The following is a 14115-nucleotide window of genomic DNA, read 5'->3' on the forward strand; positions in this document are numbered from 1 at the left end:
CGGTGACCTCTTATCCCTATCAGTGGGCTGTTGTCTTCTATGAGGGACTTTGGGTGGGACAGGACCTCTAGTATTGGCCTCAATCGGTTAATTAACAAGGCCACTGGTTTCCAGTCCTGGCTTCAGGGTCCGAGTATCCCCCTTGTGCTCCGGTTTCCAGGTCGGTTCCCCGTGTCGGTACCGGCGGGCTACAACCCTGTTCCGGTCCACCTCGGTTCTGCTGAGCCGTCTTCCCGTCTCCTGCTGACGGAGACCACCGTCTGCCTCCTAGCCAAGATTCTAGGGCTCCCACCCTGGCACCGTTCAACTTGAACTTCCTCTGCTGGAGCTACACTTAGCTCCAGCCCACACTCCTCTACAAACTGAACTACAAACTAGACTAACTGTTTTCCCACCCCAGGCTGTCTAGACCCCTGGGTGGGCATGTCCAACCACCTGGTCCCGCCCACTGGTGGGACTATCTTTCCCTAAAGGGGGGTGACTAGGGTTTCAGGTCAGCTGTGTGTTTCCTAAGTGGGGGATGGTGTTGTGAAGGGGCCTATCTGTGACTACCTGGTTTTGCCAGGCCGTCACACAGACACGGGCAGAGCGAGGAAGTCGGGAGAGTTGGAGGAGGGGAACATTAGTGGGACAGGATCAGGGAAGTCACAAGCAGATCAGAGCCGAGTACTTGCCAAAACCGGAAATATCACTGGCAGCGCCGCAGCAGGGTTGGCTCCATAATAAAGTGGAGGGGAGTCCAAATCGAGGTCCAGAGGTCAGAGAGAGGCCGAAAACCCGGAGGGGACCAAAAAGGGTAAGCCAGCTCTACAGGAGACCGTCTCGCAGAGCAAAGGCTGGCTCTGCAGGACGGCGGGCTAGCAGGGCATGGTCATGACACCCGAGACTTAAACTCACAACTTCTCCGTTTGTAGGCGGCAGCTCTTCCAATGAGCCTCCATTATCCAGCGGTACACCTGGAACAAAGGAACGAGCAGGCAATTTATAAACTCTTGTTTTGGACGCCTGTGTGATCGCCTCTTTTCCCTCATGAAGCCCTAACCACATGGGTATTTATTTCTGGCGAAACGTACGTAGGATGGTCTGGGAGCATTTTCATTGGGGGATCCCCTGATTTGGGACAAATTTCTTTTGCACTTAGCACTTTACCATATGTGTTTTGATATATACCCTTTGGACAGTGTGATTCACATGCCTATCTGCCACTGTGTGCACTTTTTTTGACACTTTATGATCAGCATGCCGTTTAGGTTGTATACTGTCCTCTCCACTCTGGGGCATTTGTATAAACATTGTTTTTGTCCATAACAGTTACATTGTGCTACACCAACAATCCATCTTTGGCATATGAGTGCCTGTACATTTTGACACCATCGTTGTTCCCATACTCTGGGGTTACTCTTCCTTTCCATGCTGTCTTTATTGTCATTTTTTTTGTCCTCGTGTGTGTTTTTTGTAATTTGCATTGCTTAATAAACATGAGATTTTGCCCTATATAGTACTCCCGTTTTCCTGTTTCTATTGATGCTATGGAGTAGGTGCTGGCTACGGATTGTCCCCCTTTGGGGCATCCGTAGACCTATATCGTTATAGATGGTTATGAGGAATATTATTTTTATTATACAGCACTCGAATTGGTGCCACTTTCTATGCCTCTTATTCTGTAGCTGTAACATAGACCTACCCTCTCTACAGACTTCTTTATGCAGCATGTACCTTGATAATCTCACACTCATCTTCCTAGGTATTTGAGAGTAAATTATGGGTTCAGGGATCAATGAGAGGAGATATAGTTGATCATAAGTGAAGAAAGTGGAATTTATTCCTTGAAAATTATATTAAAAATTATTTTTTATTTGCTTGTACAGTTAATTTATATCAATTTTGCTTAGATGACTGTGCCTGTTTAAAACGCTTTCAACCCCGGACGATTTTCCATTATTCTTTTTCATTTTTTTGCTTCCGTTATTCCAAGAGCCATAAGTTTTTTTTATTTCTCAATATTGGCATATGAGGGCTTGTCTTTTGTTTGACGAGTTGTACGTTTGAATGACACCATTCATTCTGCCCCATATTGTACTGGAAAATGGTAAAAATAAATTCTAAGTGTGAGAAAAATGCCCAAAAAAGTACAATTGCACAATTGTTTTGTGTTTTTTTTTATTTGTCATGTTCACTCTATGGTAAAACTGACCTGGGTCAATGATTCCTCATGTTGGTGCGAGTTTGTAGATACCAAACATTTATAATTTTACTTTTATCTAAGTAGTGAAAAAAAATTCAGAAGTTTGTAAAAAAGAATTGCGTTTTTGCTGCCATATTCCGAGGCCCATAGCGTTCTCATTTTTCAGGATCTCAGGCTTAGTGACGACTTATTTTTTGTCTTGAGCTGTCATTTTTAATTATGTTATTTTTGCGTAGATGCAATGTTTTGATCTACTGTTATTACATTTTAATGCGATGTTGCGTCGACAAAAAAACGTAATTTTGGTGTTTCGATTTTTTTTCTAACTACGCCCTTTACCGATCAGATTAATTGATTTTATATTTTGATACACTGGGCATTTCTAAACACGGCGATATCAAATATGTGTGTTTTTTTTATTCTTTTATTCTCAATGGGGCAAAAGGGGGGGGGTGATTTGAACTTTTTTTTTACATTTTTTATTGATTTTACTAGTCCCAATTGGGGAATGGTTAATCTAATCGCTTCTCCTGATTAGAGCGGTGCTTCATGCTGTGTTACTGTGAGCTCCCGGTGATCTGCCGGCATTCAGAAATATGTCATGACAGCGAAAGGGATCATCATGTGACCCCGCCCGGTCATGGCAACCCATTGCCACCCCGTGAAGGTAGCGGGGAACAGCACGAATCCTCGTAGATCGTGCTGTCAGATTTTGACAGCGCGACCTAAGGGGGTTAAGAGGCATAGGTGGATCACGGATCCATCTCAGCCTGTTAACCACATATGTCTGCTGATCAGATCACAGACATGTGTGGGGAAGACCACTGCAACTGGAGACGTATGTATATATACGTCCTAGGTCGGGAAGGGATTAAATGAAATGAAAAAAGAGGAGAAATGAAAAAAAAATCAACTTACCTGCACCACCATAAGAGGGTGTGGGTGTGGTCATTGCGTACAATTTAAACAGTAAACCAATAGTATGAATTTGGAGATCTAAATAGCAAAATAAAGAACATTTTTAGGATAGGTTAAGAAATGTATAAATATACTATGAGAAACCAAAAACAATAAAGTGTGAAATGGTGACTATTTGCTTTAAAGGGAACCAATCACCAGGATTTTCATATATAACTTAAAGCCAGTGCTATACTGGTACTATCAGGCTGATTCTATACATTCATTTAGTGGTCAGCTCGGATGTTTAGGTTTTGAAATCCAAAAAGGTAAATTTGATAAAATTAGCTGCGTGTTGAGTGTCAGTTGCAATGGAGCAGATAATATATTCATAATTATCTCCTCCCCCTGTTAGAATTAGCATAAGTATTATACAAACGATTCACTTTGTCTGTTGCAGGACCTGTGTAAGGTCATACTGTCGCGGGCGGGGAGGAGGGTGTCAGCACACTACGCTCACCCCTTCTGCTCGGGTCCGGCGGCCGCTGCTCAGTGGTGGCTCGAGCTGTAGGCCGGATCCCGGGGGTTTCTCGAGCGGCACTCCTCGCCCGTGAGTGAAAGGGGTTTGTTGGGTGTGGGGATTGTTTATAGTCCGTGACGCCACCCACGGTTGTGGTGATTTCACCACCGCTGCTCTATATAGGGATCCCGGGGATGGTGATGCGGAGCAGCCAGGTGTTGTGTTGCCCCTCCGTGGGTAGGGGTTGGTGATCCCGGGGCCCGGTGATGGCTTGGGGGATGCAGGGCCTGGTGGGCGCAGGGACGCGGGGGCAGCGCTGTGCCTTGCAGCACTGTGGTACTCACTCAGCCTGAGACGATGACACAGTTTGTACGGTAAACCAAACGGCTGGTAAGACGGTCCCACGGACGGCTGCAATTGCTCTCCCAGTAGGTGACGGTGATGTCCCTCTTCCTTGCACCTTTGTGTACTTGTTGGTTGCGATGGGTCCCCACCGGTAACCCGCTCCCCGGCTTCAAGCTGGACCGGGGGAGCTCTACTCTTTGCCCGCAGGCGCTGGCCCTCAGAAACTGGTGCCCTGGTGGTGGCGGTGTCTCTGTTGTACAGGTTGGGCTGTTGCCTCCACTCGGGACTTGGTTGTTGGGGGATCTACGTCCCCTTCACTGACGGATTCGGCAATTTACGGCGACTCCAAGCCTTGCCGGGGTCCGAGAGGCCCCTGCCCTGGTGCTGACTGTCCTTCGGAACACTGCTCCAGACCACCGGGCACACAGCCTACGGGGTCCTTCCAGGAACTTCCAAACGGTCCCCCTCCAGACAGTCACCGCCGTTGCTGACCTTGCTGACCTGCCCTGCACTTAGCTGGACTCTTCAGGCTTTACACACTCTTGCTGTTCTGTCACCACTCCTGCTTTCCTCCTTTACTACTTTTCTTTCCTTCACTTTTACTTAGCTCTTTGCTCAAGCCCTGCCTGGGCTACTCCTCCACTCCTTCCACTTCCTCCTCCCTGACTAGACTGCCTGGTTTCTCCCGCCTCCAGAACTGTGATCTCCTCGGTGGGCGGAGCCAACCGCCTGGCCCACCCCCTGGTGTGAATCATCAGTCTCTGGAGGAAGGCAACAAGGATTTTTGGTTCAGCTTAGATGTGCCTACCTGGGATGTAGGGTGTGGTGGTGTGTGACCTGTGTCCCCTGGCTTGCCCAGGGCGACACATTCCCCCTTAGCAAACTGCAGACCGTCCGCGGGCTGCCGTCCAACAGCGGATTTATTTTTCTGTAAAAAGATAACATAATAATCAACATATTTACATTTTTAATAACTCTTCCCAAGACGGGAGGCTCATTTCTTTAACATTGCATAACGGTTTACGGTTACGGTTTCCGCTCTCTCCCACCCAAGCAACCTGGCCCTGATGCTGCCCCTAAAACCCAGGCAGCACCCCTTGACCCACAGTCCAGCACACGGTACCCGAGCGGGATCTGTCCTTCCCTCCAGAGGGTAGCCACCGGTTCCTTTGGTGGCTGGGCCCAAGCCTGCTCTGCTGAGGGCCCTCCCTCCAACCTGCCTCTCCGGAGGCGGCATTGCGGAAAACGGTAACGGCAAACAACATATTTACAAGCCACTTACGTCTGTGGGTGCCCTGCAAGTTCACGGGCTTGTCCATGGATAGTTCCCATGCAAAACTTTTTAAACGGTCCCCACGGGGACAACGGTGCCGGCTCCGGCCGGTTTCAAATCACAAGCAAATCAGGTAAAGTACTCGGTATAATCATTTCTTCATTGGCAGAACTTTCAAACTAACAAACAAGCTGTTGGTCCCAACGGGGACGGTGCTGCAGGCATCCGCTGCCCTACTCGATGTCTTCGTCCTCCTCACCCGGTTCGGGGTGGAAGGACACGGGCACCAGCCCCTCCAGTGCGTAGCAAGCACGACGTGGAAGGGCCGCTCGATACCCGTTGCCCCCGGCTCGGGGAACATAAGTGGCCTCCATGCCAGACAGGGCAACGACCCCCTCCTCTTCTTCTGACACAGGCTCGGTGTCAGGCCCGGAGTCGCTATCTTCTGCCCCCGCTGCAGTCACAGAGGGAGGCACACCCGACGGGCCAGGTGCGGTGCAGCGCGCGAGCGAGCAGGACGGAGGTAACACAGGAGCCAGGGGTAGACCGGGTCCCTCAGCTGCAGCGACCGGTCCCTCGGGGACACAGGGGCGTGGGTCATTCTCCAGCTCCTCCATCACGGCCTCCACTCCATACACTCGCGCCACAGCAACTAGGGCCTCTACCTCCGCGGCCCACTGCTCCATCAGCCCGCCGATCTGGCTCTGGTAGCGACGGCAGATCCCCGCCGCCCGGGCTCTCAACCATGCTGCTGTTCCAGACACCGGCTCGGTAGTCTCTGCAGAACTAGGTGGGGCGGACATCTCGGCAGTCGTGCTTTCCAGGAACCCAGTCAGTCTGCAGAGTCCTGGCGTCCCTGCTTTTATAGCCGCAGCTACATGCGTCCAGCCGCCATCGCGTCCCCCTTAGCTCTTTTTGGCCCCTCCTCTCTCGGGGCGGGGTTTTGGCCTTCGCGCCTCTACTGCTCGAGAAGACGCTCGAGCGGGAACTTTTCGCGCCAAAGATGGAGGCTTCTGAAATTTTTGTGACGGATACCTCCGGCGGTAACAAGGCGCACCTCTACCAAACGGCAGAGCGGTAAGATCCTGTTCGTGACGCCAAGTTGTCGCGGGCGGGGAGGAGGGTGTCAGCACACTACGCTCACCCCTTCTGCTCGGGTCCGGCGGCCGCTGCTCAGTGGTGGCTCGAGCTGTAGGCCGGATCCCGGGGGTTTCTCGAGCGGCACTCCTCGCCCGTGAGTGAAAGGGGTTTGTTGGGTGTGGGGATTGTTTATAGTCCGTGACGCCACCCACGGTTGTGGTGATTTCACCTCCGCTGCTCTATATAGGGATCCCGGGGATGGTGATGCGGAGCAGCCAGGTGTTGTGTTGCCCCTCCGTGGGTAGGGGTTGGTGATCCCGGGGCCCGGTGATGGCTTGGGGGATGCAGGGCCTGGTGGGCGCAGGGACACGGGGGCAGCGCTGTGCCTTGCGGCACTGTGGTACTCACTCAGCCTGAGACGATGACACAGTTTGTACGGTAAACCAAACGGCTGGTAAGACGGTCCCACGGACGGCTGCAATTGCTCTCCCAGTAGGTGACGGTGATGTCCCTCTTCCTTGCACCTTTGTGTACTTGTTGGTTGCGATGGGTCGCCACCGGTAACCCGCTCCCCGGCTTCAAGCTGGACCGGGGGAGCTCTACTCTTTGCCCGCAGGCGCTGGCCCTCAGAAACTGGTGCCCTGGTGGTGGCGGTGTCTCTGTTGTACAGGTTGGGCTGTTGCCTCCACTCGGGACTTGGTTGTTGGGGGATCTACGTCCCCTTCACTGACGGATTCGGCAATTTACGGCGACTCCAAGCCTTGCCGGGGTCCGAGAGGCCCCTGCCCTGGTGCTGACTGTCCTTCGGAACACTGCTCCAGACCACCGGGCACACAGCCTACGGGGTCCTTCCAGGAACTTCCAAACGGTCCCCCTCCAGACAGTCACCGCCGTTGCTGACCTTGCTGACCTGCCCTGCACTTAGCTGGACTCTTCAGGCTTTACACACTCTTGCTGTTCTGTCACCACTCCTGCTTTCCTCCTTTACTACTTTTCTTTCCTTCACTTTTACTTAGCTCTTTGCTCAAGCCCTGCCTGGGCTACTCCTCCACTCCTTCCACTTCCTCCTCCCTGACTAGACTGCCTGGTTTCTCCCGCCTCCAGAACTGTGATCTCCTCGGTGGGCGGAGCCAACCGCCTGGCCCACCCCCTTGTGTGAATCATCAGTCTCTGGAGGAAGGCAACAAGGATTTTTGGTTCAGCTTAGATGTGCCTACCTGGGATGTAGGGTGTGGTGGTGTGTGACCTGTGTCCCCTGGCTTGCCCAGGGCGACACAATACCCATGTGACCAGCCAACAAAGCTGGATACCAGGTTACATGGGTATGACCTCACACAGGTCCTGCAACAAAGTAAATTGTTTGTATAATATTAATGCTAACTCTAACATTGCAACTGCCACTCAAGTGTACCACCCCAGCATCAGCAGCCAAGACTGCTCGGATCCGGATGCGTGGTGGCTCAAGGGGTCTCTGGACCCAGGAGGGGTCGTGCGGCCACTCGAAATAAAAAGGGGGTATTTACAGGGGGTTTTGTGTTTAGAGTTTGTGACGCCACCCACGGTGTGTAAGGTGGAGTACCACCGCTGCTGTTGGGAGCGCCCGATGGCGATGGGATGGCAGCCAGGTGTTTAACCCCTCCGTGGGTAGGGGGAATGCCCCGGGGCACGATGATGGTAGTGTAGGGATACCGTTGGGGAGCAAAGGGTCACTGCGTACTCAGTCCAATAACGCTGACACCGACAACTTATAAACCGAAATTCTGAGTACCGCTGCAGCTGGGAGGGAGCACACCTGGATCCCATGCCCGATGGTGTTGCTTGTTGGCCTGTGACCTTTCCCTTGGCACCTTCTTTACTGGTTCGCCCCTGTTGTATAGAACTAGTCTGGTCCCGCTCACCCGTATGGCTAACGGAGTGAGCTTGCTCTCAGGGTTCACGCTTGGGATTTTCTGGACTGTATATGGGTAATGTCCTATCCCCCTCGTTGCGCTAGTACCCCGATTTTGGAGCGGGTGGAGAACGGATCTTGAAGGCTCCGTCCTCGTCGGTTGGTGAATTACCAGGACGCTTGAAGCTACTTCCCAGCCTAGGGTCCACGTACCCCGTCGTGCCCTGGCCCCTGCCCGGAGATGGCACAAGGCCACCGGCTGCCCTCCTCAACAGTCCGTGCCCCTTGTCACGATCACATGCGACTGGGGTTCCAGCTCCTACCAGGCCCAGACCAATGTCTGCCACCTAGTATTAGCAAGGAGCCCAGCTCCTGACCTCCTCCAACCGACTTGTGACCTCTCCTCACGAGAGTCACCACTCAACTGACTGCTCCTGACACTCCTGACTCTCCCTAACCAATCCCCTAAGTGGGCAGCCCTATTTCCTTCAGGCTACCCATTGGTGTGTCTGGTGGGTGTGGTGCAGAGTGTTCCTAGGATTTCGATTGGCTGGTTTTTAGCAACACCAAAGGCCAGGGACCCGTAACCAAGAAGGAGGGGGATATCATGCAGAAGGCAGATTGCACAATACCCTGTGACGACCTGATAGGCCAGGGCGTCACACAAGCAGCTGCCAATTTTTTTAAACTTTACTTTCTTGGATTTGAAAACCTAAACATCCGAGCTGACCACTAATGGTATGTAGAGAATCAGCCTGGCTTTAGGTTATATACGTAAATCCTGGTGATTGGTTCCCTTTAATTAACTTTGTCAGGCCAGAGGTTAATGTGTTAACACCTAACAGAATTACTGGTCAGCAAGGATACAATAATGTTTTCCATCAAGATAGCTGACGCTGCTACTCTCCTAAAGTAACCAGGTCTGTCACTATAGAAAAAAAAACCTTAAGTTGTCAGCTCGTCATTTTAAAGGCTGTTTTTGTACATTTCAGGGCCTCACCCAACAGCTGTCATTGACAGATGAGTTTGGGAGGTGATAGGGTCATGCCCTCATAGTCATTGTCGGAACATTTGCACTGGCAGCATAGGAGATGCTTCAAAGAGTAAACTCTGCTAATAAAATCATTGTTTCTGAAACCCATATAAAAGTTATGTTTGAGATCATTTTACAAGGATTGAATTGAAAACTGCATTTGTCATAGAAGTGGAAGGAAATGTTGTTCCCCTGGTTCCCCTTTAGCAGGTATGGTCTCTTCCCAGTGGATTTTCCTGAGATACTGTATAAAGGTTTATGTAACCTAGATAATATGCTAGATCAGTAGGGACATATGTGATATAACTACTAAACTCAAGTATAAGGCCAGGATAATCTCCAAATTGCTTTTTGTTGTAATTTTCTTGATCTAAAAATCATATTCTTGCTTATATTTCTACAAAAAGAACAAAAAATTGTTTAAAAGATCTGAAGTCCTCAGTGGTTGATACCTTTTAATGGCTAACTGAATAGATGGTAATAATAGCAAGCTTTCCAGACTACTCAGGTCTCTTCATCAGACTCAATATACCACAAAATCTGAAGAGTCACATATTTATACACAACAGGACATAGAATGGGGCAGTAAATAAAACAAGTTATGTGAAGCAGAACTATCACTATGGCAGGGGGCAAACTGTTGTGGCCATAAATATTGCTGCAGCTCAGTGTGAAAGTTTTATTGTCCTCTGATCAGGGTCTGGTCCAGGGCTGTGATGCCCCTGGATGGTCAGAGGAGCACATCTCTTAATTGATGTAAAAAGACATGAATCCATGTGACACATTCATTCCTGCTCTGAATGTGTCAAAGGTCATCATAACTTAAGTTTGTACTCCCATAGTCTCCTATCTCTCTGGGACTTGAAATTTCCTTTCAAAACCAGCAATTTCATGTCCATGATGCTGTGGTCTGGGTTACAAAAATGTTTGGCCACAGGTAGATCTACCTGTTTGTCTTCTTGCCATAGTAATAGTTCTGCTTCACATAACTTGTTTTATTTACTGCCCCATTCTATGTCCTGCTGTGTATAAATATGTGATTCAGATTTTGTGTTATATTGAGCCTGAAGAAGACACCTGCGTAGTCTGGAAAGCTTGCAGTTATTACCATCTTTTCAGTTAGCCATTAAAAGGTATCAACCACTGAGGACTTCAGTTCTTTTAAACAATTTTTTATCTCTACTGACTAACATGGTACGAAGATATATTTTACCTGTACAAAAAGAACACTGAGGCCAAAAACCAGAAACTGTACGTTTCTATTCACATCTTCCCCGCTTTAAGAGGAGACAAACTAAAATATTGATCCTGTGCGTCAGCTATGCAAACAGAACCAAAGGGGACCCCATTGATTATATTGGTGTCCGTCTCTATACACTTTGTTATAATAAATCCCTCGTGCAGAACATTTTTTTCCATTCTAAAAATAGACAGCAAACAGATTCCATATCATTTAATGAGACCCCTCTGCTTCCTTTTGCATCGAAAAAAAAAATAAAAATATGAACCCCCCACAAAAGTTCAAATTACCCCTTTTTGTCCCACTGAAAATAAAACTATAACAATTACACATATTTGATATTGCTGTGTTCAGAAATGTTTGATCTATCAGAGTAACGAGAAAAAAAATCCAGAATTACGTGGTTTTTTTCGCTGTTGTGTAGCGCCCCTGAGCCACTCAGGGCACTACTAGGTACTGCATCCTCACCAGGATTGAGGGCCTACTCCCAGGGACCTGGAACACCAGTGTCAGTGACACCAGCACACACTAAACTCCCAGTTTCGACTCCACACCAGGGGTAATTGGCTAGTTAGACACCCACAGGGGATGGCCACCTAGAAGGCGGAGCCAGTCCAGGGGACTAGACAGCCTGGTGGAAGGAGACTGCAAGCAGTCAAGAATGGAGAGTGGAGAGTAGAGATGTGCCTAGAGCTGGGTCGTGTAACGGTGGCCCGGGGGCACATGAGAGTGGTCGCCAGGGCAGGTACACCCGAGTACCGCTGGGACCAGAGCACCGATGGGGCACAGGGCCCTAGGTCAGGCATCAGTTTAATACGGCCTGGCAAATACCTGCACAGTGAGGGGACCTTCACGGACCTCACTGACCCACAAATCCGGGGGCATCAGCAGTAAAGCAAGGATCAGGGATCGGAACCACAGACCAGCCCTACAGAGCACACACTGCCCACTGAATGGACAAGGAGACTGCCAAAAGACTGTCGGGGCCCCAAAACTGCTTCAAGCTACGGGGACCCAACCACACTGAGGGTACTGGGGACAGAACAACCGAGTCATCAAACTGGCACTGGAAATACAGGGACCTGAACCAGCCATCCAAGGGCCCAACCGTGAGTAAAGAACTGTTAAACTGCAACCCCCGGTGTGGCCTCCCTTATTCAACGAAAGTGTCCATCATACATCTCCCGGGCTCATCCCTACCTGCGGAGGGCCTACCACCACAGCTGCTATTACCACCAGCCCTAGAGTTAACCAACCCAGCAGCGGCGGTTCCACCATCTTAACCGCAACCTGCAGGTTGCGTCACAAAAACTACTTTAACACTAGAACTACTGGACTCGTGAAACCTATATAGAAATACATGGTGCAAACTAGTCAAATTGACTACCTCAGTAGTTCTAGTGTTAATCTCCCCTGTAAATACTCCCCATTAAAAAGCACCCAGGGTCATCCATGGTCAACAGGCGATAAAAACATTCTACCTACTGAAGAATGATGACAGTAACAATGTCAGCTCAGGGCACAAAAAATGGACGATCACACAGCACGGGATCTCAAAAAAATAAAAAATTTACGAGTGTCACAAAATGGTGACAAAAGCAAAAAACAAAGTTCTTATAAATTTCTGATTTTTTTCATCAGTTAAATAAAACAAACTATACATGTTTGGTATTTACATATTTGTACTGACCTGTAGAATATTAAAGCACAGTCAGTTTTATCATATAGTGAACATGGTAAATAAACCCTCTCCAAACATTGTGGAATTGACCTTTTTTTTCAATTTCTCCTCACTTGGAATTTTTTCCCTAATTTTCAATGCAGTATATAATACACTGAAAGGACTCTTTATAAAGTACAACCCACAAAAAACAATGCTCATATGGCTATGTTGCTGGAAAAATAAGAACGTTATGGCTCTTGGAACACGGTGTGGAAAAAGCAAAAATGAAAAATACGGAAAATGGCCATGGTGTGATGGCCAAGATTTCCACATACTTATTCACTTGCAAATCAAACCTTGGTGAAAGTTTGGTGTAAAGTCAAAAAATTTGAATTTCAAAATATCTGCTCGACTCTCCCGTTTACAAGAGGGTGTAGCTTACAGGATCCTCTGGGGTGTGTCTTTTGGGTACTCTGCATGTTACGCTATGAGCATTGTCAAACTTTTGAACAGGTAACAGGTCTTCTTTAAGTTAGAAAGCTCAAATGTGCACCTAAGGTCTTTGACTTAATAAATGCTTCTTAATTTCATTTTAGGCATTGCTGGTTTCCCAACTCACAAAACCTTCTACAACATCTTCTGAGGTTTCTATGTTGAACAATCCCAATTTGTTAAAAAAAGATCCTGTGTCAAAACCAAAGTCACAGAGTGAACCAAGGAGGTGAAATTGCTCAATTTCTCTGCAGCATTACAACAGGAGAAATTAGGCATTACACTATACCCATTCTGGGTGTAATGTAGGATGAAACGGGACCTCTTGAGAGAAAGAGTGAGGCTCCCTTGGAATCTACTCTCTATTCTGGTTAAGGAGTGAGAATCTTGAACATTGGATCCCATAGGTTAGCTAACAAAATCCAAATAAAGTGTAATAAAATGGGTTTTCTGAAACTTAAAACACTTCAAGTGAGCACTTTTCAGAAAAAAATGTAAAAAGTAGATACTGGAAAGAAATCTCAGAATGACCGGCTAACCATTGTTTCTCTCTTGTTCAAGATTAGAAAACCATGGCTGCTTTAATCTAGGAGGTGCATGAAATATATATGGATTGTGTCTGTTATTGTATCTTATCTCTGCTAAAGTGCAATGCCACACACGACCGATGGACAGGTATGGCACTATTTGTGCAAGAATGTCTACGGGGCTGTTAAGGGGTTGAAAACAAAATGACAATTTTTAGACTCACCTGTTCTTCAGTTGTAGCTCCCTGCTTGGTCCTCCACTCACTTTGGGTCTTTGACTTGATCTTCCCAAGCTTGGTATTCCAGTATTGAATAGGTACCCATGACATGTTCTTGAGGAAATGACACATGGGACTACATTTTGAGGCCTAATCAGTATCCTGGGTAGAAGACCTTACACAGGAAGACCAAATAACCAAAGCAAGAGGAGAATTAATCTAGTAGAAGCAGCAACAGGATAAGCGAGGGGTAAGCTTTTGTCGAGTGAGTTGAATTATTTGGGTCCGGTAGAAATCAGGGCACTTTAGATTCCAAAATAATTAAAATCTGTCAGGGGATTAAGAGAATAGGCCGGAAATGAATTTAGGGATAGTCACTCATTTCTACATACAACTTCTGTAAGACTCTCCTTTCTCGAAATACCATCTTTTCATGGTACTTTTCTGAAAATTCCCCTGCCACACTTGTATGTGGAGTTCATAAATGATCTCAGTGAATTCTTTATGACTTTTCTACAAGCCCTATTACAGTTAGCAGCAGTGCGCTGCGTGCTTGTGTGTATATAGGCACTCGCTATCACACAGTAAACACCGACTTTCCATCAGTTCATTGGCAGTTCAGTTATCTTCGCGGAATGGAGCCTGAATCATAGTGAACTTGTGTTTGCTTTGTATCTGACCTTGCTAGAACTCTGCTTGAATTAATAGTTTTGCTTGGAATCCTTGCAGCCTTCATGCATTGAGACTTTTTTTT

General features: G+C 48.1%; 1 long non-coding RNA gene across 1 annotated transcript in view; it reads right to left on the minus strand.

Annotated features, from left to right (window-relative positions):
- LOC142288097 (uncharacterized) overlaps positions 1–13789 on the minus strand; it is an 89700-nt gene extending 75911 nt beyond the window's left edge. The window contains exons 1-2 of the long non-coding RNA XR_012748976.1: positions 13368–13789; positions 3104–3181 (exon numbers count right to left, since the gene is read on the minus strand). This is a non-coding gene — a long non-coding RNA (uncharacterized LOC142288097). The remainder of the gene's footprint in view (positions 1–3103; positions 3182–13367) is intronic.
- Positions 13790–14115: the final 326 nt, after the last annotated feature.

Source organism: Anomaloglossus baeobatrachus, chromosome 1, assembly GCF_048569485.1.
Source record: "Anomaloglossus baeobatrachus isolate aAnoBae1 chromosome 1, aAnoBae1.hap1, whole genome shotgun sequence".
Classification (NCBI taxonomy): Eukaryota; Metazoa; Chordata; class Amphibia; order Anura; family Aromobatidae; genus Anomaloglossus; species Anomaloglossus baeobatrachus.